Here is a 25,194-nt window from a genome sequence, read left to right as displayed (position 1 = left end):
ATGTTGTAGTTAGTGATGATGAGGACAGTGATATGTCATTTAAACAAGTATATGTAACTTTTTATTTAACTCAATGAAAACTTTATTTATTATCATTAATTATTGATAGTATCATATATAGGTACACATGCACCTATTGGATGCCTTGAGGATAATCAATGTATTCATGTATTGGTTCTCATTTTTTCAAGATATTTGATGAAATATCTTGAAGAAATGAGAATTAGTACATGACTGCTTACTATCTCCAAGGGATCCACTAGGTCGGAATAGGGTAGGTTGGGAAAGACAATAAGTAATAAAATGTTAATTTTATAATAAAAAACAATAGACATGCACCTAGTGGATGCCTTGGGGATAGCCAATGTATTCATGTACTGCTCCTCATTTTTTCGAGATGTTTGAGAAACATTTTGAAAAAATGTGGAGAACTACATGACTGGTTACTATCTCCAAGGGATCCACTAGGTCGGAATAGGGTAGGTTTGGAAATGCCATAAGTAATAAAATGTAATTTTTTTTATATATATATAAAAGTAATAGACATGCACCTAGAGGATGCCTTGGGGATAGCCAATGTATTCATGTACTATTCCTCATTTTTTCAAGATGTTTGATAAATATCTTGAAAAAATGTGAAAAAGTACATGACTGCTTACTATCTCCAAGGGATCCACTAGGTTGGAATATGGTAGGTTGGGAAAGACCATAACGAATAAAATGTTAATTTTATAACAAAAAACAACAGACATACATAATTTGAATTAGTTAATTAATGAATATTTTAATGTAGAATGACCGAACCAAGTAATGACACAGGTGGTGGCTCCAAGAGGGGTAGGGGAGCTTATTACGGTCCCAATATCGAGAAGGAGCTGGCCACCAAAAAAGTTAGCCATTTGAAAGTAGAGTTTGATGCACAAACAGGAAAAGCTATTCAACCGTACGACAAGTGGTTCAACAATTCCATGGCTCGTTATTTGCGTAACACCGTACCCCCAACTACACTAGCTTGGGAACAAGTAAAACCAGCTGATATCCAAGTTATTCGAAAGAGACTATTTGTAAGCATTTTTTAAACCTTTAATAACTCACTATTAAAGATTTTTTCTATCTTTATAATATTTTAACAAATTCCAAATTTAATTGTGATTTTAGAACAAATTCATTTATCCACAAGACAATCCAGTAATCAACAATGCCATGGTAAGACAAATGCAAAAGCATCTGGCTGATTGGCACCACACGATGAAGAAACACTGGGTAGAGGTTGGAGGAGAGGTGGACAACGAGAGAGCGAACTCAAAACCTTTTGGGTCGATTACTTCTTCTGATTGGGCAATTCTATGCGATTTTTGGGCTTCTGATTCTCAGCAGGTATGCCGTAGATTTTACATTAATTTTTAATTATAAAATTACAATCTACATTACTTAGTACTATTTTCTGTTTGGAGCGTATATCGAAGAAAAATAAAGAAGTTCGAGCAAAAATGACCATAGCAGGAGAACACATTTCCAAATCCATCATTGCCCATGTTTATGATCACGTAAATTATAATAACCTATATCCTTACATTTACGAAAATATTATAAATGTCACAATGTTTAAATAATTTGCTTTTTTAGATGTACCCGTCTACTGGTGAGCTTCCGAGTATGATCGACACATTCGAGCACCTCCACAGGAAGAAGGATAAGTGGATTAGTGATGTAGTGGCGACAAAACATGTAAGTTGCATAACCTTAACTAATTTATGATCATTTAACTTTAAAAAAGTTTAGTAAATAATTAATAAATATTAATTATTAATTAGTTGTTGTCAATTAGTAATTATTTATTAATTATTAATTAAATTTTTAACAATTAAATCATTATAATCTATGTGCCAATATTTTTATGATTAATGATTGTGGACTAAGATAAAAGAAGAATGTAACTAATGTTGTCCCCATATCAGGGAGCTTGTGGGCTAAAGTAAATTTGGTCATGAAAATTCATATCTAAATCAAAAACATGCAAATATAGTTGATGTATATGTTTAGAGACGTCAATTCCCCATTAATGGAATTAACTGCACTTACTGTATATATCAACAACATCTTAATGATTTTGATTTAGATATGGATTTTCATGACCAAATTTACTTTAACCCACTTGCTCCCTGGTACAGGAACAAAATTAATTACATTCTTTTTCAATCACTGGTCTGCAGTCATTAATGATAGGATGTTGGCAGATAGATAATAAAGTTATATTTTATATGTTGTTATATTTAAAATTTATAAGTTAGGTTTTCAAATAATGTTATATTGGTGTAACACCCTCACTTATTTGAGTTAAAACCATATTTGAGGTGTTACGTTTTAAAACTATATCATAATTTATTACTGCGGAAGTCTGGACATTTTTTTTTAAAAACTTGAAAACTTATTTCACATTATTTACATTAAACATAAAGTGTGTCTCAAACATATTATACATAAGTATTAAATAACCCAATTTATTTTCAAAACATAACTTCACACTTTATTACAAACATCTCACTGATAACTGAAATAACCCACAAAAGGTCGATATGTTCATATGTACAAATCAGGGTCAGGACCATGCTTCAGTTCTCCTCATGTCATTCACACATTTCTTTCTCTACCTGCAACACAAGACAACTGTGAGCCTAAAGCTTAGTAAGCAAAGTAATGCATGCAATGCTAATGATTACCCAATACCAATGGACAGACACAACTTCTTTTTAAATTTTGGGCTCCTTAATATTGTGCACACTGTTTGAATTGGTCAATGCCTGCAGGGCTTGTTACACATATAATACAAAATCTCATGGGTTCTCCTCCGGCTAGCCATCACCACAGTAGGGCACATTAAAAACCTTATTCCATCGTTGCCCCGTCGGGCTCAAGAGTTAAGGCGGCCACACACTGTGGTTTCAATACATATAACAATAACTCATATGGAGGAGAAATAAAATGGAAACATGGCAAACAATATAATTGGTTCACTAAAACCTAGCCCAAATTATTGGGCAGCCACTATAAGCCTACTTGTTGACTGTGAATTTAGCCAACGACGTGAGAACGTCAACTACGACAACCTTCAAGAGAATTATAAACGACAACAGACAGTTTTTTATGAACTAAAGTAAATAACACGAGGTTTTTATAGTGGTTCAGCCCCGATGATCGGTAATAGCCTAATCCACTTAGAGATTTTATTACTGTATTTGCACTCAAGATCAGATGAACCGTGTCAACTGAGTTTCTTCAGTGTGAGATATTCTAGAACGCAAAAATGGGTTTATCTCAAGAACAACACACTTTCTCTCTCTAGAATACAGATTCACTCTTGATTTTGCCAAAAAAGTCCCTTTACGATCGTCCCAAGTCCCTATTTATAGACCTGGGTTCTCAACTGATATCCCCTTTTAATAGGGATATTCTATTATTTACCTAATATTTATATTACAAAATAAACATTCAAAATATAACTGATCCCTAATTTCGAGTGAGGATTGAGTGATTCCCGGATGCTTGGACCGATTCTCACTGAAGTAGTTTTGGGCAGTTTGACGTAGCTTCTCATGCATGTTGGCTATTCTTCAAGCTTTACGTAGGTCAAAGGTGGCATACGCATGGCTATCCTTGGACCAAAGGCCAACTACACTCGAGTTATACTCCTCCATTGTGTCCGATCGGACACAATGGTTGTCTTCTTTGGCTTAAGGTGGTTCAAACCACCTTATTTGACTCCTTCAATCAAGGTCCAAAATGACCTTACACTTTGCTCCTCGGACCAACATGGTCCGAGCCATCTTCTTCCTAGCATATCCTCGGACCAACATGGTCCGAGCGCTCTTGCAGGTGTCTTGCGCGATCGGGGGAGGTCATGTGCGATCGGGGGAGGTCTTACGCGATCGGGCATAATGCCCCTTGGACCTAAATGGTCCAAGCTTCCTTTGCTTAACCAAGGTCCGATCGGACCTTGGTCCTCTCTCTTCGGACCTAGGTGGTCTGAGCCACCACCTTTCCTTGATCAAAATGGTCCAAGGTACTCATAAGTACCACGTCCGATCGGGCACACATCCTTCTCCTTGGGCCAACAAGGTTCGAACCTCTTCGCTCAACCAAATGCTCGATCGGGCATTAGACTTTTCTCCTCGGACCAAGGTGGTCCGAGCCACCATCTACTTCTCCTTGACCTGAATGGTCCAAGGTACCTCCTATGTGTATGTTCGATCGGTCATAGTCATCCCTTTGGACCAAAATGGTCCAAAGTATCCACACGCATCATGTCCGATCGGACACCACCATTTCTACTCACCTCATTCAAGCCCAAGTTCACTTCTTCCATATCATACCCGATCGGCCACTATGTGGCTTTCCCCTTGAGTAAAACTTGAGCCTTATTCTTTTTGAACTTATTCGAACCAAGCTTAACAAGAGGTCTCCTAAGCTTAGGTCCGATCGGACCTACTGCTTTTATATCTTGAACCAAAATTCATACCTCCCTTTCACTTTCTTGGTCTTGGCACCAATTTAATTATATGGGTCTTTAAACTGAGGTCTGAGCCAAGCAACCCCCAGTCTAAATACTCTCTTCGATTGGGCGTATTTGGCTTGACCCTCTGTCCCATTCCTTAACTAATGTATTAGGCTATTACTAAGCCAGATCTCCCTACTAACTCATGCCACGTGTCCATTTCACCGCCACGTCATTCTTTCCAAATTTTTGGGATAACATTTGCCCCCCAAGTTTATTATATGATTTATTCACGTAATAAACTTTTTCTTCAGCTGACGCCATTATGAAAAATAATAACTGTTCATCTTCATGCAGCAGACCCACGATCACTTGCAAAAATCCACCCAAGATCGTGGGGAGAAAAATTGTCCCAGAATATCAAAGGTCCAAAAGTAAATGAAAAACCCACTTTTTTCCCTTCAAATATCCCCACTTTACATTCTCTTCTTCACACATACAAAAAAAATATATATATATTCTAAAAACCCTTCATCTTCTCCCTTGGCCGAAACCCTCTCAAGGACTCCCTCCTCTTGCCGACTTTACAATCTTCAAGGGGAGCTCCTCATCTTCAAGCATCCTCCAAGCAAAATCAAAGCTCTCCAACCTTGGGTAAGTCTTCTTCTCCATGCCTCTTAGATTGCTACATTTTCTTTTCTAAAAAAAAATGCCATGGCCGAATATGCTTGTCCCTTGGATGTTCTTGAAGTTCTTGAATATGTCTTGTTCAATGTGTTTGCTCATTGCCTTGATGAGGTTTGTGGCATGGGTAACCCGAATTTTCCCTTAAGCTTTTAGGAATTTCAAGACATTTTTGGTATTTTGACATAAACATGAATATGGGTTTTGAGGGTTTTGATGGTGTAATGGGTTTTTAAGAACATGAAGAAAACCTTTCATTTATATGTTTTGATCTTGTTTTTTGTTTATGTAAATGATGGAATGTGTTTAGACTAGGGATTTTTAGGGCTTTGCCCATTTGGTTTGGATTCGGGGTAGGCAAAGTATGCCATTTAGGGACCATTTTGTACATGGTTTTTGCCCAGAAATTCTGGGCATAAGCGTGTGGTCCGATCGGACCACACTTTGTCCTCATGGTGAACCCATGTTCGATCGGGGATGATGAACCATGGTTCAAGCTTGAGGCGTGTATCTCTTCTGAACGAGATGAGACAACCACCTCCGATCGGGCCTTGAAAAGTTTCAGATAAATGTGTGGTCCGATCGGACCACACGCTCCTTCCTTCGCTTTTAAGTGCCCAAGTCTTTAACAGTCAATTCCGAACCTCCCTAGACACCCATGCCCGATCGAACCTGACTTGTTGCTGCTGGTGGCTAGGAGTTTTGGAGGCACGAGGCACACCAGGCGGATTCTCAGACCCTGGGTGCACATCTTCTCCTCGGGCACGCTACGCCCGATCGGACGTCCTAGGGACTTCGCGTGAGGCTCGTGCGGTGGCGAGGCAGGACGTCTCCTGGCCAGAATGTGTCTGATCGGACCAGTTTTATTTTGTTCTGGGCGTGTGTGGATATATGGTTCCTCCCATCTGCTCTGAACACCCCTTTGGTAATGAGTATCCAACACATTTTGGCAGTCGATCGACTGCAATATGCTAAGTTATCCCCTAGAGTAAGCACACGGTCCGATCAGACCATTTTCAATTTTCCTTGGTTTATACACCTTTGTGGTCATGTCCACTTAGTGCCTCTAGGCATCCGATCGGAGGTATAAAACCATTCCTTTGAGCCTAAAATGTGGTCCGATCGGACCACACCTAACTCCTTAGACCTTGGCTCCTTTTCCTTCCAAATGTATAACCAACCTCTGTATGTTACTACACACATAAGGAACTTAGCCTTATAGGAAAACCCCAAAAATGCCTCCTTCTATAAGCTTTAATAAGTTCAATACTTTAAGTACTTTTAGGCACTTTTGAGCATTAAAATTATATTTTCCATATGTGTTATATTTTTATAACTTGGACAAAATTTTCCAAGCATATAAATAATTCTTATTTTTGATGAATTTTTTCTGTATGGTTACTCACCTCCCCATTTTTTATTCATTTTTGTAGATGAATCGCTCTGACTATAGGGGAGGTGACAATCATACGAACTCCGAATCATCCGCCCCGCAAACAATCGAGACTCCCTTGAATAGCGATTCCTCACCAGGCTCGTCTACTGGTTACACTCCAGAGGACCGTCTTCGCCGCTTCAAGCAGATCCTCCCTCGCTCAGCCTTATATCTTCTTCACGAGGAACAATTTCTTCGACAGGCTTCTCAGTCGACGATGAGGGTGAAGCAATCTAACAGGCTCCCTCAGGAACACGATCCGCAGGTTGCCCGCAGAGCAGTACAGAAGGTGGCAAAGCGCAATCAAACCTGCACTACCACAGCTTCAAGAAAGCCTTCTCTGAAATTTGCTACTGCGATCCAGGATTTGGCTGTTCAGAAGCCACGTGATGAGGGAGAAGAAGAACCCTCCTGGTTCGTTGCCGAAGCCTCAAAACTTAATCCCGCTCTATTCCAGAAACACATTGAAACTTTAGGCTTGAGTGGGGCAAACGTGACGTGTCCGGGCTCGCATCAAAGAGCCAATAGGCCCGGTGGAAGGTACTGTGCCTGGTCCAGGCACCATGTACAAGCTGGAGCAACACTCCCGCTGCACATCTATTTCCGGTCCGTAGCAGACTACTTCAACATCTCCCCATTTCAGATCACGCCGAATGGGATACAGGCACTCTCTGCGCTGTATATTCTTTATTTTCTGAATGGTTGGGACGAGCCCACCCCTCATGAGGTGCATTACCTGTTTGATCTTCGGACCAACCCTTCTCACAACAACTCAGGTTTCTTCCATTTCTATCACAGGCATAGGGGGGTTACATATCTCAATGGCATCTCCCATAAGTCAAACGCCGGGAAATATCATAAGGAATACTTCCTCACATTGGATATTGAGGCCAACAACTTGGCTTTTACGCGCTCGGGTCCGTTTGAGCGACCATTGCCTACTGAAGGGATGTTTAGGCGGGCCAAGAAATTGGCTAACATGAGTCTTAAAGAGAAGGATGTAAAAAAGTTGGACACGCTGGACCTTCTTCAGATGGTGAGTCTGGTGCCATGTGAGCAGGATCTGGTGGTGGAAAGTACCACCGGGGAGAACGACACGCCTGGTCGGTCTACCGAGGGCACAGAGCAAATGACTGATCGGCATTCTCCTGGGCCTTCTCCGCTTTCCCGTAGACCTGGCGACTTAGTCATTAGAGAGCCTGATCCTCAGCGTAGATCTACTATTCCCGCTCAACCTGGGAAAGGAAAAGCTATCCAGGTTGAAGGGGAACTTAGCTCATCCTCGGACGACGAGGATGAGTTCCTTGATCAGATCTTCAACGCAGGTAACACATGCTTAGTGAAAATAGGCATATTTTTTATAATTGGTAATTAGAGAGTATCACAATTGTAGTATACACTTGCATATGTTTCATTATGTTTATTTCTCTAACAATCTTGTTTTTTCATCCTTGGCAGATTCAGACATGTTCAGAGATTGCGTTGCTTCAAAGAGGAAAACTGGTGATGGAAGTGGCTCTATGCCTCCACAGAAGATTCAGAAGGTAGTACCGCCAAGTCAAGGGAGGCAACCTGGGGGACCGACTACACTTCCGCCACTGACCCCCTCTTCCCTTCCTCCTTCTGCGAGCCTAACTCCTACTCACCAGGGTAGTTCGAGTGAGCTCTTTCGTGCTGTTAGCGACCTGGGCAAGGGGCTTCTTGAGGATATTGGCCGTGATGCATCGACGCTTCAAAGCCTAGACTCCTACCCTCGACTTAGTGTCGAAGTTGTCTTGAAGAGAGGACTCGCTCAATTGATGAAGGTAAGCATTTTTCCTCGAGATACTTTGTTATTAGTATTTTTACTTGTATTAACTTTTTGTCTTCCATGCAGTCACTTGTCACCATTGGTCATGCTCAGCTTCGAGCCGTGGATTACAAGGAGCTGATCAAGGTGCAGGACGATCAACTGGTGGAGGCCAGGTCCAAGCTGGAGCAAGCAGAGAGAACTATAGCTGAACGGGACGAGTCTCTCAAAAAGCAGGCTCAAAACAATGCTTCCTTGACAACTCAATTGGAGAAGCAATCCTTTGATATTAAAGAGTTAGTTCGAGACAATGAGAGGTTGATTAGCGAGAACGAAGAGCTGAAGCAAGAAAAAGAGCTTGACTTGATTCGCTTTGAGGAGGCCAGTTTTGACTGCTTCTATAAGGTCTGGAAGCTGAACAAGCCTCTTAATCTTGATTGTTTCCCCAAGGAGGCCCAAGCAGAGGATCTTGCCAGATGTGAAGCAAGAGCCGCTGAAGAAGCTGCCAACCCTCCTGCACTCGCCCCAACCTGCTCTGCTATATCATTTCGAGCGAGAGGAGCAACTGATGCAGAGGAGGGAGTCGATCAACCCTCTAGAGGAGCTCGCCTGTGACTCCCTCTCATAGTTCATCACAGTCTACTTTACTTTGTATTTTGTTGCTCGAACTAGTGAGCTATTTTGACATTTAGCACTTTACTCTTTCCTTGCTGACAATTTCAAACTTCTAAGTTTTTATTGTGCATAGCAAAGTTTTTGGATGCCTTTAATTTCACATGAGAATTTAGTTTTTTAACTTAGAAATTTTTACCATTCCATAAGTTCACACCAAATATACTTCCTCATGCTCTTATTGCTCTAACTTTTTATGAGCATAAATGTCTTGTTACACGAATATCAGTTTTTAACTTAGAATTTGAAAAATTCTAAGTTACTTAAGCTTTGTAAAACAAGTTAGCTTAACGGCTATTTTAGACTCCTAAACTTACAAGTCAGCCCAAAAACAAACATATTTGCTCGTGCTCTTATTGCCTGTGTTGAAATACATACCAGTATACCCTATGTGCCCCCCAAGTGATTGAGGGTGGATAAATCCTTGATCACTTACTACTTGATCGGATTTGTTCGAGTAGTTACTACTCGTGAAACACATGAAATATACGAAAATATATCAGTAGTTGACCACTACATAAATATTATCTAAACGTTGGTCCTCCATATTATGATACCGACCAGTTGAACACTGTCCAGTACATTAGTTTTTAAAAGACCTGTTTTGTTTAAATTATTATGACAGTTGAACACTGCCCAACAAAAATAATCAACACATATGCAAAGTTTGTAGCAAGGTACGACCACAATGCGTGTGGTCTCTTTTATTACTCGTAATAATAAATGACAAAACGTGTCTAACAACGAGTTCCAAACAAAATAACATTGTTCAAAATAATGCGACTGGGTAGCAAATAACCAGTTCACAAACAAAAAACTTAAATAACAAGTTAAGCACTTGATACAAAGCTACTACTCTGCAAGTAGTATTTATTGATAATATTTTCTCAAGTGCTCGCCATTCCAGTAGTTTCTGATCAGCTCCCCATTCAATCGAGCAAGCTTGTAAGTGCCGGGCGGTAAGACCTGTTCAATTTGATATGGTCCTTCCCAGTTCGGTCCTAGCACACCAGCTGCTGGGTCTCTAACAAACACCTTCCTTAGGACTAAATCTCCAACCTGGAACTTTCGATCTCGCACTCTGGAATTGAAGTAGCGTGCCACTTTTTGCTGATGAGCTGCTACTCTGAGGCTTGCCTCCTCTCTTCTCTCTTCGAGGAAGTCCAATGATTCAGCCAACAACTGATGGTTCTCCTCTTGGTTGTAAACGGTCCTTCTATGAGAGGGTGGATCTATCTCCACAGGTAACATGGCTTCATACCCATATGCTAAAGAGAATGGGGTATGGCCAGTTGCCGTCCGAGCGGTAGTCCTATACGACCAAAGGACTTCTGGTAACTCATCTGCCCAAGCACCCTTAGCTTGTTCCAGGCGCTTCTTCAAAGTGTCCTTCAATGTTTTGTTCACTGCTTCAACCTGCCCATTGGCCTAAGGATGGGCCACCGAGGAGAAACTTTTGGTGATGCCATGCCGAGTGCAAAAATCGGTAAATATGTCGCTGTCAAACTGGGTGCCATTGTCAGACACTATCTTTTTAGGTAGACCATAGCGACATATTATATTTTTAACAACAAAGTCCAACACTTTCTTCGATGTAATCGTGGCTAATGGTTCGGCCTCAGTCCATTTAGTAAAATAATCTACTGCGACCACAGCGAATTGCACTCCTCCCTTTCCTTTGGGTAACTTCCCGATCAAATCAATGCCCCATACTGCAAAAGGCCACGGACTTTGCATTTGCCTCAAAAGATTTGGTGGTGCTCTGGGTACCTTAGAGAATCTTTGGCATTTGTCACACCTTTTCACATATTCCATAGAGTCTTCGTTCATAGTAGGCCAGAAAAATCCTTGCCTCAAGATCTTTTTAGATAGACTCTGCCCCCCAGCATGATCTCCACAAAACCCCTCATGCACTTCAGCTAATAAGCTCTTTGACTGGTCGGGGGTTATGCACCTGAGGAGAGGTAAGGAGTATCCTCTCCTATATAACACTCCATCCACCATGGTGTACCTAGCAGCTTGCCTCATAACTTTCCTTGCTTCATTACGACCATCTGGGAGCGTCCCATGTTCAAGGTAGGCAATGATGGGAGTCATCCAGGTGTCGACTATCGTAATCGGCATGGCCTCTTCTCTATCAATACTTGGCTCTGCCAAGTACTCTACTGGAACTATATTCAGTGTTTCGGCATCTTTCGCACTTGCAAGCTTTGCCAGAGCATCAGCATTGGAATTCTGCTCCCTTGGTACTAGCTTAATGGTATACTCCTCGAACTGGGCTAGTAAATCTTTAGTTTTGTTTAAGTATGCCACCATGCGTAGGCCCCTCGCCTGGTACTCCCCTAATACTTGATAAACCACCAATTGGGAATCACTGTTTATCTCCACCGACCGGGCACGTACATCTCTAGCCAGTCGCAAGCCTGCTAAGAGGGCCTCATACTCTGCTTCGTTATTAGAAGCATTGAATCCGAACCTCAGTGCACAATGAATTCGGTGCTTCTCTGGTGTGACTAGTATAATCCCAGCTCCTGAATGGTGCTCGTTTGACGATCCATCAACGAAAAGTTGCCAAGCAGGAACTTCTTCTTTTAACCCAGTAACACTCTCCTGTTGATTAGGGACCTCAACGATTCCGGTACACTCAGCGATGAAATCCGCCAAGGCTTGACCCTTAATAGCAGTCCTTGGTTGGTACTTGATTTCAAATTGGCCTAGCTCGACCGCCCATTTAAGTAGCCGACCAGACGACTCCGGTTTTTGCAAAACTTGGCGAAGAGGCTGGTCAGTGAGGACCTTGATGGGGTGTGCTTGGAAATACGGCCTCAACTTTCGTGATGCAAGTACCAAGCAGTAAGCCAACTTCTCAATCATGGGGTATCGGGACTCCGCTCCTATCAAACGCTTGCTAACGTAATACACTGGGTGCTGCACCTTATCCTCCTCACGTACTAAAGCAGCGCTAACAGCGTGTTCCGTGACTGCTAGATATGCAAGTAGGTCCTCTCCATCAACTGGTTTAGAAAGAACAGGAGGTTGAGCCAAATGTTCCTTTATTGCCTGGAAAGCTTGTTCACACTCTGCGGTCCACTCGAACTTCTTTCCTCCTTTAAGCAGGTTAAAAAACGGGACGCACTTGTCCGTTGATTTTGAGACGAACCTGCTTAGAGCCGCAATCCGCCCAGTCAAGCTTTGCACCTCCTTTATTCTTGTGGGAGACTTCATCTCTATGAGAGCCTTGATCTTTTCAGGGTTTGCTTCTATTCCTCGGGAGTTGACAATAAACCCAAGGAATTTCCCAGAACCCACTCCAAACGAACATTTGAGGGGGTTTAATTTCATGTTATACTTCCTCAAGATTGCAAAGCAATCCTCTAAGTCTCCCACGTGCCCCCCAGCTTCTTTCGACTTCACCAGCATATCATCTACGTATACCTCCATGCTTTTGCCGATTAAGTCACGAAACATGCCATTCACCAGGCGCTGGTAGGTAGCTCCTGCATTTTTTAACCCGAAGGGCATCACTCTATAGCAATAGAGCCCTATATCCGTTCGGAAGCTGGTATGTTCTTCATCAGGAGGATGCATGCTGATTTGGTTGTATCCCGAATATGCGTCCATGAAGGACAAGGTCTCGTGACCAGAGGTTGTATCCACCAACTGGTCTATTCTCGGTAAAGGGAAACAATCCTTCGGGCATGCTTTGTTTAGATCAGTAAAATCTACACAAGTCCTCCACTTTCCATTGGGTTTAGGCACCAAGACTGGGTTTGAAACCCAAGCTGGGTAGTATGCCTCTCTAATAAACCCGTTCTCCTTCAACCGCTCTACTTCCTCCTTAAGAGCCTTTGCTCGATCCTTGTCAAGTAACCTCCTCTTCTGCTGTACCGCTGGATACCTTTCATCTACGTTGAGCACATGGCTGATCACAGTTGGTGAGATACCCACCATATCCTTGTGAGACCAGGCGAAGACATCCTGATTCCTTCGCAAGAACTCTATCAGCTGTGCTCTCACCTCAGCTTTCAATTTCTTCCCAATCTTGACCCCTCTTGTCGGGTCATTCTCATCTATAGGGACCTCTTCTAACTCCTCGGACGGTCCCACATCACTCTCATAATCCCCAAAGCGAGGATCAATATCTCTTTCCTCGCTTTGGGCAACGCCCTATTTGGTGACTTCATCACCTGATGGGGTCTTCTGCTCTTTCAAACTGGGAGTGCTCTCCTGGTCACACTCCTTCAACACTTCTTCATCGTTTACTACGACAAGACTCTGGTCTACGTCCATCTCATCCACTTCCCCTCCTTCAACACACACAATCATGTTGTTTTCCTTGGCACCTTTCTTTGCCTTAGCTATGGAGGCATTATAACACTCTCTAGCTTCCCTTTGGTCTCCTTGGACGTAGCCTACGCCAGCGCTGGTCGGGAACTTCATAGAAAGGTGCCAAATTGAAACTACCGCATGCAAGTTGGTGAGTAGTGGTCGACCAATAACCACATTGTAGGCAGACGGGCAGTCAACAATCAAAAATTCAGTCATCACGGTTTCATGCTTGGGAGCTTCCCCCGTGGTGACTGGTAACTTTATTGTTCCAGCTGGTGATAGTCCCTCTCCAGTAAACCCTTAAATGACGTGAGAGCATGGTTTCAAGTCATTGATGGATAGCTTCATTTTTTCAAAAGAGGACTTATAAATAATGTTTACGGAACTTCCCGTATCAACCAGACATCTTTTCACCTTCATGTTAGCTATTTGAACTGTCACTACGAGAGGGTCATTGTGAGGATACCTCACGTGTTTGGCATCCTCCTCAGTGAAGGTGAGGGACTCACTTTCATACCTTGGGTTCTTTGATGGTCTCTCCTCCATCGTCATAACCTCGGATGTGGACGCTGCCTCCAACTCATGACGAAGGGTGCGAGCATATCTTTCCCTCGCCTTGCTGCTATCACCCGCAAGATGTGGTCCTCCACATATTGTATCTAGTGTGAAGTCCACAGGTTCAGGTTGCAAAGGTGGGGACCGTTGTCGCTTGAACCCAGGATTATTGTTGCTTCCCTCTCCCTGGGTTTTCTCTGCCTTATATTTTTTTAGTTTCCCCGAACGGAGGAGAAACTCTATCTCATCCTTAAGGTGGTTACACTCGTTCGTGTCATGACCATAGTCTCCATGGAAACGACAGAACTTGTTCTTATCCCTCTTACTCATTTCCTTCTTGATTGGAGGGGGCCTTCGGTAAGGGACCTCCTGATGGCTGGCTAGATAGATCTCCGCTCGGGTTGCCGAAAGAGTAGTGTAGTTGGTGAATCGAGGTTCATACTTCGTAGGTTTGTCATTCGACCCAGACTTAGCTTTCTTCTCACTGCGGTGGTCAGACCCGTTATTCCCACGTTTCTTACTACCGCCTTGATCATTTCCGCTATCCTTTGGAGTATCCCCCGATCCACTTGGGTTGTTCAACCCGTTCTCTCCTTTCTCAATGGCATCGTCCAACTTCATGTACTTATCTGCACGGTCCAAGAACTGTTGTAAAGTTGAAATTGGATGGCGGTGAATGCTGTCCCACAAAGGACTTCGATAAATAATACCCGAGGAGATCGCAACCATCTTCCCTTCATCTCCAACAGCGGTAGCCCGATTGGCTTCTCTCATAAACCTCTGTATGTAGTTCTTGAGAGATTCATCTTTGCCTTGCCTAATATCCACCAAGTGGTTGGCATAAACTGGAGGGGTTCGGGCAGTGCTAAACTGCCTGCAGAACTCCTTCCTAAAGCTCTCCCAAGAGGTGATGGAGTCGGGTTTGAACTTCCAGTACCACTCTTGGGCAGTGTCTGACAAGGTGGTGGGGAAGACTCTACAGCGGTAATCGTCACTCACCCCAAGCAGCTCCATCTGATCCTCGAACTTTCCAACGTGTCTCACCGGGTCTGCCTTTTCTGTATAAACTGGCAATACCGGCGCCTTGTATTTCCTTGGTGGTTGGGCTGCTCTTATTCTAGCACAAAAAGGGCTACCACTTCTGTGGTCTACTGGATCAATAACTGGTTGTTTGGATAAACCTTGTACTGCCGCCGTCAAAGCATCAAGTTGGGCTTGGATGGCTGGGGCCACTGCTGGGGATGAACTTTCGGGACCGCTAGGTCGGGCACTCCTATCCAGCGTATCTACGTCAAGTATTTCTACTCGACTAGTAGGACGGATTGGCTCCTGCCCTTCGAACGGAGCGGTCCTCCTTCTGTCATCAATGATGTCCCTTAGGTCCTTCTGAGCAGTGTTCTTTCCCAACCGGTCGAACACCGTACTCCGAGTCTTTTCGGAGGGTCTATTAGGTGGAGCGTGCTCCTTGCCATTACGCTGGTTGGGATGTCGTGGTGGCTTCCCCGTTTGAGCTGGTTGATTATCTCCCCCTCGTCGGTTATTATTCTTCTCTTTCGACTGGTTGGTGTGGTAACTGTCACCTTCATCACGCCCATGTCCATCTTTGAAGTGTGAAGTTTCCTTGCCACGAGGGGCTTTGTTGTGCCCCTGCTCAGAAGGTGTTTTCTTACTGCCAGACTTATGACTTCCTGACCTGGAAGTCTCTGATCTATGGCTCCTTGAGGGGGTCTTAGAATTCCCCCTTTGGGTAGAGGCAGTGCGTGATCGTACTCCCTCCTCCTCATGACCAGGCGGGTTACCACCACCTCTTGCTGGTCTATCAGCTTTCTTTTGACCAGCCTCTATGGTCCTTGCTTCTTGAGTGGGTATCAGCCCAGGCATAGCTTGAGCATTGGCTCGGGTCAACTGCGCAGCTGCCTCCAGAGCAAGTGCAGCTTCGCGGTGTCGCCTGTCGGCCTCCTCCTGCTGTCGACGGATCTCCTCGCTCCTAGCGTCCATCTCTTGTCTCTGCTTGGCCATTTCCTCAGCAAAGGCCTCCTGCCTAGCATTGAACTGGGCCAACTCATCCTGGAACGCGCTCATGGTCTCCTGGAGCTCCTCAACTTCAGGAGCTACATCCTCAAGCACGACCCTAGGCTCATTCTCACGATCTTGAACGTTAGGATTTTCCGATCTAGCATGCTCCCTGGAGGTGCTTGCCCTCTTGGAGGCCGCGGTGGTGTTCTTAGGCGCCATATCGCTTTAGGGACTGTCTGTTTTCTCTTCAGGCTCTCAATGAAAGCACCAAAATGTTGACTGTGAATTTAGCCAACGACGTGAGAACGTCAACTACGACAACCTTCAAGAGAATTATAAACGACAACAGATAGTTTTTTATGAACTAAAGTAAATAACACGAGGTTTTTATAGTGGTTCAGCCCCGATGATCGGTAATAGCCTAATCCACTTAGAGATTTTATTACTGTATTTGCACTCAAGATCAGATGAACCGTGTCAACTGAGTTTCTTCAGTGTGAGATATTCTAGAACGCAAAAATGGGTTTATCTCAAGAACAACACACTTTCTCTCTCTAGAATACAGATTCACTCTTGATTTTGCCAAAAAAGTCCCTTTACGATCGTCCCAAGTCCCTATTTATAGACCTGGGTTCTCAACTGATATCCCCTTTTAATAGGGATATTCTATTATTTACCTAATATTTATATTACAAAATAAACATTCAAAATATAACTGATCCCTAATTTCGAGTGAGGATTGAGTGATTCCCGGATGCTTGGACCGATTCTCACTGAAGTAGTTTTGGGCAGTTTGACGTAGCTTCTCATGCATGTTGGCTATTCTTCAAGCTTTACGTAGGTCAAAGGTGGCATACGCATGGCTATCCTTGGACCAAAGGCCAACTACACTCGAGTTATACTCCTCCATTGTGTCCGATCGGACACAATGGTTGTCTTCTTTGGCTTAAGGTGGTTCAAACCACCTTATTTGACTCCTTCAATCAAGGTCCAAAATGACCTTACACTTTGCTCCTCGGACCAACATGGTCCGAGCCATCTTCTTCCTAGCATATCCTCGGACCAACATGGTCCGAGCGCTCTTGCAGGTGTCTTGCGCGATCGGGGGAGGTCATGTGCGATCGGGGGAGGTCTTACGCGATCGGGCATAATGCCCCTTGGACCTAAATGGTCCAAGCTTCCTTTGCTTAACCAAGGTCCGATCGGACCTTGGTCCTCTCTCTTCGGACCTAGGTGGTCTGAGCCACCACCTTTCCTTGATCAAAATGGTCCAAGGTACTCATAAGTACCACGTCCGATCGGGCACACATCCTTCTCCTTGGGCCAACAAGGTTCGAACCTCTTCGCTCAACCAAATGCTCGATCGGGCATTAGACTTTTCTCCTCGGACCAAGGTGGTCCGAGCCACCATCTACTTCTCCTTGACCTGAATGGTCCAAGGTACCTCCTATGTGTATGTTCGATCGGTCATAGTCATCCCTTTGGACCAAAATGGTCCAAAGTATCCACACGCATCATGTCCGATCGGACACCACCATTTCTACTCACCTCATTCAAGCCCAAGTTCACTTCTTCCATATCATACCCGATCGGCCACTATGTGGCTTTCCCCTTGAGTAAAACTTGAGCCTTATTCTTTTTGAACTTATTCGAACCAAGCTTAACAAGAGGTCTCCTAAGCTTAGGTCCGATCGGACCTACTGCTTTTATATCTTGAACCAAAATTCATACCTCCCTTTCACTTTCTTGGTCTTGGCACCAATTTAATTATATGGGTCTTTAAACTGAGGTCTGAGCCAAGCAACCCCCAGTCTAAATACTCTCTTCGATTGGGCGTATTTGGCTTGACCCTCTGTCCCATTCCTTAACTAATGTATTAGGCTATTACTAAGCCAGATCTCCCTACTAACTCATGCCACGTGTCCATTTCACCGCCACGTCATTCTTTCCAAATTTTTGGGATAACACTACTATAGGCCTCCGTTTACACTTATTAACACTTTCATTTGCCTTTTCAAAACAGTGGCACTGAACTTAAACTTCTTATTACAACTTTCTTTTATGTTGCACAAAACTTGCAAAGGCATCATATAATTAATCATCATAATATCACGCATGGTCTTATATCATATAATAATTTACCATATCACTATTATGCCATGCATACAAATTTATGATGAAGTTTCAATGTATGTTAATACCACTTTCTCACAAAATATTCATATAATGCATACTTTCACATAACATGTAATTCTTGTGTTGCAGTTGAGTACTTTACTTACCTTCTGTCCAAAATATAATTCACCGTGTAACAAGTGGTGTCTTAGGTATTGATATGCTTATCCTGACAATGGCATGGATCTCTCATCACAATGAAGGCAGTAAGACATTGAACTATCATTTAAAAATACCCATAAAACATCATATCAACTTTCATATCCAAAACATGCCTAAAATGCCTTAAACCACCTAGATCGAGCATTAGATTTATTTTAGACATTTGGAGAAATTTTGACAGAGTTTCCCCTTAATTTTATCTATCCTCAAATATCAAAATCAACCAATAATCAACATCAAATAACCTTCCATAACCATATATATCCCAAATACCAACATAATTCATCATAAAGTTATCATATACTGATTTTGATAAATTTCTAATTTCCTAGATCATCACCTAAAATTAAATGAGTCTCCACATCTATTCAAACATTTATAAACATATATACTCTCTTATAAACTCAATCAAATAACGAAAAATCATCTTGTACTCCAAGAACCCCAAAAACCTCATAAAACACAAAATTTCACTTACCGAGCAACTTTTCGGCGAAAACAATCTCTTCAAGCTTTTCTAAACCTCAAACCACTTGGAAACCCCAAGAAATATCTTAAAAAGGATAAAACACCATATATAAGCTTTCAGAAAAATTCAAAAACATGGTTTAACTTCCAAGTACAAGAACTTACCATAAAAAGGCTAGAATTAAGCTTAATCTACTTCTTTAGCTTTGCTTTCACTTGGATCTCCTTAGAATTTCTTCAAACCAGCCAAGAAATGGTTTTTGGTTTTCTTTTCTCTCTGTTTTTCAGAGTAATGGTCGTGCAAAGTGATAAGGTTGATGAAAATTCCTTATTTTCAATGATTTAGCCTTATTGTATCAAAATTTGACGCCTTTCATCTCATCATTTCACCTTTTGACTTATGAAACCCTTATCACTAAAATAATTTCGACTTAATCATCTGCTAGGCCTATTATCCTTATGTGTAAAATACTCACACCAAACCTTAGGTCCATATGACTTCATACCCAATAGTTATGCTTACCCGATCGAGCGTAGCGCACTTATGCTAAGCTCATTTTGACTTTGCATCAATACCACTGATTATGTATACCTCCCATCAAGAATTGATCTAATGGTTCTAAAACCATTTTTACATCATCAATGAGACCTTAATCATACCTCGATTACATTTGGTAAATCCATAAATACTCAATTTTACACCGAAATACTAGTAATCGACATTGTACTATTTTTCACTACTTAACCTATTTTGCCTTCTATATCTCACTTTCACCACTTAATTCCATGCCTTGTCCATATTTTTCATACTTTCTTATATCTTGAGCACATCAAACACTCATAAAAGACAACTCAAATGCCACAAGGTTAATAATATTGAGCATACATAAAGACATCACATACACAACTTTTATACTTAAACATGAAAACACTTATAAGAATATGCATATGCTCAAATTATACATATTGTATGATATGTAATGCAATGCAATCATGTGATTATTGGCTATATTATATCAAAATAATGTGGGTGCTACAATTGGAATTCGAGATACGTGCTTTTTATTGTGCAGACTGAGATGACCGAGCGTCGAGCATCGTAGAGTACAACCCCTGTATCATCTGCTGCTTCTTGTGTTGGCGATAATGTCGACGGTCAGTTCCCGCCTGATATGGATATTGTCATGGATGTCCTTGGACCCCGCTCGCGTTATAAGAAAGTGTTTGGGGGGTTGCCTAGGTTGAAGGCGATTGGCGCAAAGAGGGCAGCATCTTCGTCAACTTCTCAAATGTCCGAGCAATTGCCACTTGAAGTGGACACCATTTTGCTGCAAACTCAGGACATTATGCTAGAAAATCAGAACCTAAAGAAGTATACGACTAAACTTGAGAGTCTTCAACGGCGTCAAGATGTCCTGGTGCAGTGCTTTGTTGAAGCAGGTTGGTGAATTGACTCCTGGTTTTACTGTCGACTTACCAGAACAGGATCCGGACGAGGACGATGATGCTGACGGGGGCGGGTATGATGAAGCGGGCAGTACTCATTTGTAGAACCTTTTATTTATTTATTTAAAGTTTAATTTATTAGACATTTAATTTACTAAACTACTTTTATATTTTCATGTTTGGTGGAGACAATAAATATTAATAGTTGTAATTTTATTTATTTATTTATAAAAGTTTAATTTTAATTTTATTTATAATTAAATAATATTACTAAAAAATTAAATAATTATTAATATATTGAAAATAAAATTAGTAATATAATCAAAAAATTTATTTAAAAAATACTTTTACCGGCGCAAAATTACGTCGGCAAAAGTCTCAACCATCACTACATATATACACCTTTCTCGACGCAAAAATGCGCCACTAAAAGACACATCTTTTACCGGCGCAATTTTGCGCCACTAAAAGAGTCATCTTTTGTCGCCGCATTTTTGCACCACTAAAAGTGTTTACCACAACAACGTGACAAAAAAATTTCCCGGCGCATCTTTATTTTTTCCGGCGCATTTTTTCGTCGCCAAAAGATACCATTGCCAGCGCATTACGTTTTGTGTTGGCAAAAGTATCATTATCGACGGAGGTACGTCGCGAACTTTTGCTGGAAAGTGACGTTTTTTGTAGTGGTAGCCCATCACTTGAGAACTCCAAAGTTAAGCGTGCATGAACTGGAGTAGTCTCATGGTGGGCGATCTTCTGGGAAGTTTTCCCAGGAAGCATGCGAGTGAGGACAAAGCACACTGGAAAGATTCGTGTTGGTTTGCAGGGCCAGTCGTCATTCCAGGAAGCAGTCATAGTGACGTGGGGCGTTACAAATTGTATCAGAGCCTTAACCTAGCCGAAAGTGTGGCCGACGGGTACGTCAGGCCCTAAGGGGGGGGGGGGGAGGGTGATTGTGACAGTCAGAATCCCGTGATCCGCAAGGGGAAAGACCAAGTAAAAGTTGTGCAATCCTACATCGCCTGGGGAAGGTCAAGTGTGATGATTCTAAGATTGTGTAGGTATGGGACTACACAATTGAAGAAGGCTTAAATGGATTGACGGGTACTACCTATGCCAACAAGATGCATCTTCTTTTCGGTAGCCCATCATTTAAGAACTCCAAAGTTAAGCGTGCTTAACCTAGAGTAGTCTCATGATGGGTGATCTCTTGGGAAGTTTTCCCAGGAAGCGCGTGAGTGAGGACAAAGTACACTGGAAAGACTCGTGTTGGTTTGTAGGGTCAGTCGTTATTCCAGGAAGCAACCATAGTGATGTGGTGCGCTACATGTTATATATTATGGGTTTGTTTCTGATTTGGGCTGCCTGAGTTTGATCTAAATTTGTGGTGAAGATGTGATTGTGATCTAGAAATCAAGTTTTTGAGATCTCTAAATCAAGAACATTGAAATGGTTTTCATGGTGTGTTTGAGATTTGGAAGTTTTCGGGTTATCGGATTTATGGTGATGAAGAACATGGGCATTTTGAAATAATTTTTGGGTTATTGAAATAATAAGTTTAATCTAAAACTTTAAATCATTAATTCTTTTCTTGTTTTAAATTTAGAATATTACACATCATCACAAGTGATTGTCACATCATCAATCACATGGAGTAATAAATCAATGACAAATGGACATTGTTGTTCTAGACTGACACTTAACGTCTAAAAGTGGACGACTGCAAGAAAAACGTAACAATCGGAGGTATTATCGTCAAAAAAATTTATTGGAGTTATTGATGCGTCAACTCTAAAAGAATAAGGAGTTTTACCGCAAATATCTCTTTATTATATTTGGTAATTGAGTCCCTAAAAACATTTGACAATCAAGTCTTTGAGATTTATAAACAATAGCAATTAATTTCTTAATTATCGTGTTTATTTTTTTTTTTTTAAATCTTAGTTTTTGAATAATATTTTTAATTTTTTAATAGAATATTGATGTGTAAAAGTATTTAAAATGTATACTAAATATTTTAATAAAAATTCAATTTTAATAAATATGTGGATAAGAAGAGTGCATCGAAAGGTGTAATAGAGTAGCTTTAGATTAATAAATATAAGGGAAATAGTTGAGAGAATTTCATGCATATATACGTACATATCTTACCTCACGGCACACAAAAAAAAAATTAATACGTACACATATATACATTAAACATTAAATAAAATACACAATATTCCTTCAAAAAATAAAATAAAATAAAATACACAATATATAACAGAATGTATTCTGTTTTTTTACAAAAAGAACAAAATCGATTGCATATATCTTGATTCTACTAGGTTAAAGCAACGTGCAATACACGTTTGCTTAGTTTTAAAGTTGTAAACATTGTCTATAATTTTAATAAAATCTTATTCTCTGTTTTAAAAAATATATATTTATTATGGAATAAATTATAGTTTTATAGTATATATAAATATTTATATTAATAATTTTTATATATATGATATCTAAACACAACGTTGATATAGATATATATATATATATTTACATGACTACATGACATATATATATAAAATACAATAATATTTAAAAAAAAATTAATAATAGAAATAAAATAAGAATAGAAAAAGTCATAGTGTAGATAGTAATACATGCATCAACTATTTCTGGTTTCTAATGTATCTCACAATGTCATTTGGTGAATTTGATGAAGAAAAAGAGTTTCAATCACTTGATTAAATATAAACTATCACACAAATTTATAAGATAAAAAAATGATGCATGCCTTAATTATTTTTAAATAAATATGATTTAATTATTTAAATTATCATAAAATATCTTAAAATATTATATTTTAATTTATTTATTTATTTATTTTTGTTTAAGTTTGTTCTAGTTTTTGAATTTGGTAGTGACTACAAAAGATTATATATTATATTTTAATATAATATTAAGTTTAAGTTTAATTAAATTTTATTTAAGTTATAAAATATATGGTTTTATTATTTTTAAATAATTATCATTGTAAAATATCTCAAAAATATTATATTTTAATTTGTTTAATTATTTAATTATTTAATTTTATTTAAGTTTAAGTCATGTTTACAATCTACCGTTAAATATAAAAATATTCTGTTAAATATAAGAATATTCCATTAAAGTTAACATAAAAAAATTTAAAACCAAGAATTTCCGTTATCTACACACTTTTTATATAAAAGAGATATAAAAAAAGTGTGATTTTAACCGTTTTTTTAATTTTAACAGAATATTCAACTTAACACAATATACCTTTCAAATTTCTTAAAAATAAATATTTATTAATTATACTAGGGTTATTTAGGCAAAAGTGCCCAAGTTATTAAGTTTGTATAGCACTTAACTACCCAAGTTATTTTTTTTGGCGGCGAAAGTACATTTCGTCTATGTTTTTGTGCAGTTTGGTACAACCGTCAATTGTCACAGTTAAGTTCGTTTGTGACACATAATAGGCAAAAGTATCAAATTAAATAGATATTTGTGGCGAAAATATCTAATTTAAAAGATGCTTACGCCGAAAGTACCTAATTTAAGAGATGTTTGCGGTGAAAGTACTCAAGTTATAAACAAATTTGCCACTATGTAGGTGGAGTTAACGACGAAACAAACAAATGCACTAAACAGCACCAAAACATGGACAAAATGTATTTTTCCCGCCAAAAAAATAACTTTGGTACTTAAGTGCTACAAACACAATAATTTAAGTACTTTCGCCGCAAATATCCATTTTTTCTTGATATAACTTAGATATATATATATTCATATTGAAAACAATAAGTATTATAAATATATTATAAATAAGTGTCCTGTATATATAAATAATATGATTGTGTAACTACATAAGAAATTAGAATAATATTTATCTTTTATCAAGAATAAACAAGCTTATTCTTCAATCATTAAGGTGTAATTTGAATAATATCATGAATGTTAAATAGGGTAGTTTGTAATAAAAAAGGTTGTTGTATTATATATATATATATATATATTTTAAAAAATTATAAACAATGTATTGGTTTAGTTTTTTTATTTTATATGTTTATGTCAATTTTATATATATATATATAATATTATTTATTTATTTGAAATTTATATATGAAAATCATACAAATTTAATAAAAATTATTAATAAATTCTATAAATAAAACTAAGCAATATTGTATCTAGTATATATATATTTATATATAAAAAGTAGGACTGTTCAAGAATTTTCGCCAAACCGCCCAAACCGAATAACCCACCCAATAATCCAAACCGAATAAACTAGTAAAAATCGCAACCCAAATAACCTAACGAAAATTCAAATCACCCAATCTAATAATTGGGTGTGTTGGAATTCCAACCCACCCAAATAACTCAAATAAACCAAATAAGATTTTTATATATATATTATATAATATTACATAAATTATATATAGTTTATCTTTTTTAAAAATAAAAAAAATGAAACCCTATATACTTTTAACAATGATTTTAGAATATAATATTTTTAAGGTTAAAAGAGATATATACAATATTTTTATTTTATTGAATTTGATTATTTGAAAGCTAAAAAAAACATTGAATATCGGTTTAAACGGTTTACCCAACCAAACCGCTAAAATTATTGGGCGGGTTATACTTTTTTTTTCTTATTTGGGTGGGTTATAATTAGATATTTGCAATCCAATATTTATATTGGGTTACTTAAAATATGTTATAACCCGGTCAAACCAACCAATTACAACCTTAATAGAAAGTGTGTATCTAACAAATTATTGGTTTAACAGTTTTTTTTAAATAAAAATGATCATATTATTTATTTTTTAAAACTATTGAGAATATTTTAGTTTAATTTGTTTAAAATATGTTTATGTCATTCTTTTATAATATATGCTATTATTTATTTAAATTTATATGATAATTAAAAAAATATAATAAAATTAAACTAATATATTTTTT

At 39.5% G+C, this 25,194-nt stretch overlaps 1 long non-coding RNA gene across 2 annotated transcripts; it reads right to left on the bottom strand.

Annotated features, from left to right (window-relative positions):
- Positions 1-2,481: 2,481 nt before the first annotated feature.
- Positions 2,482-19,148, bottom strand: LOC133801261 (uncharacterized). 2 transcript variants are annotated; one of them, XR_009876802.1, is made up of 3 exons: positions 18,943-19,148; positions 18,788-18,862; positions 2,482-2,651 (listed from the first exon to the last, which is right to left on the bottom strand). It is a non-coding gene; the product is annotated as an uncharacterized LOC133801261 (long non-coding RNA). The 2 variants fall into 2 exon arrangements; XR_009876801.1 differs by having other exon boundaries at positions 18,788-19,148.
- Positions 19,149-25,194: the final 6,046 nt, after the last annotated feature.

This window comes from Humulus lupulus, chromosome 9 (genome assembly GCF_963169125.1).
Source record: "Humulus lupulus chromosome 9, drHumLupu1.1, whole genome shotgun sequence".
Taxonomy (NCBI): domain Eukaryota; kingdom Viridiplantae; phylum Streptophyta; class Magnoliopsida; order Rosales; family Cannabaceae; genus Humulus; species Humulus lupulus.
Note: the sequence above shows the minus strand (reverse complement) of the source record. Positions and strands in the feature narration are given on the sequence as shown.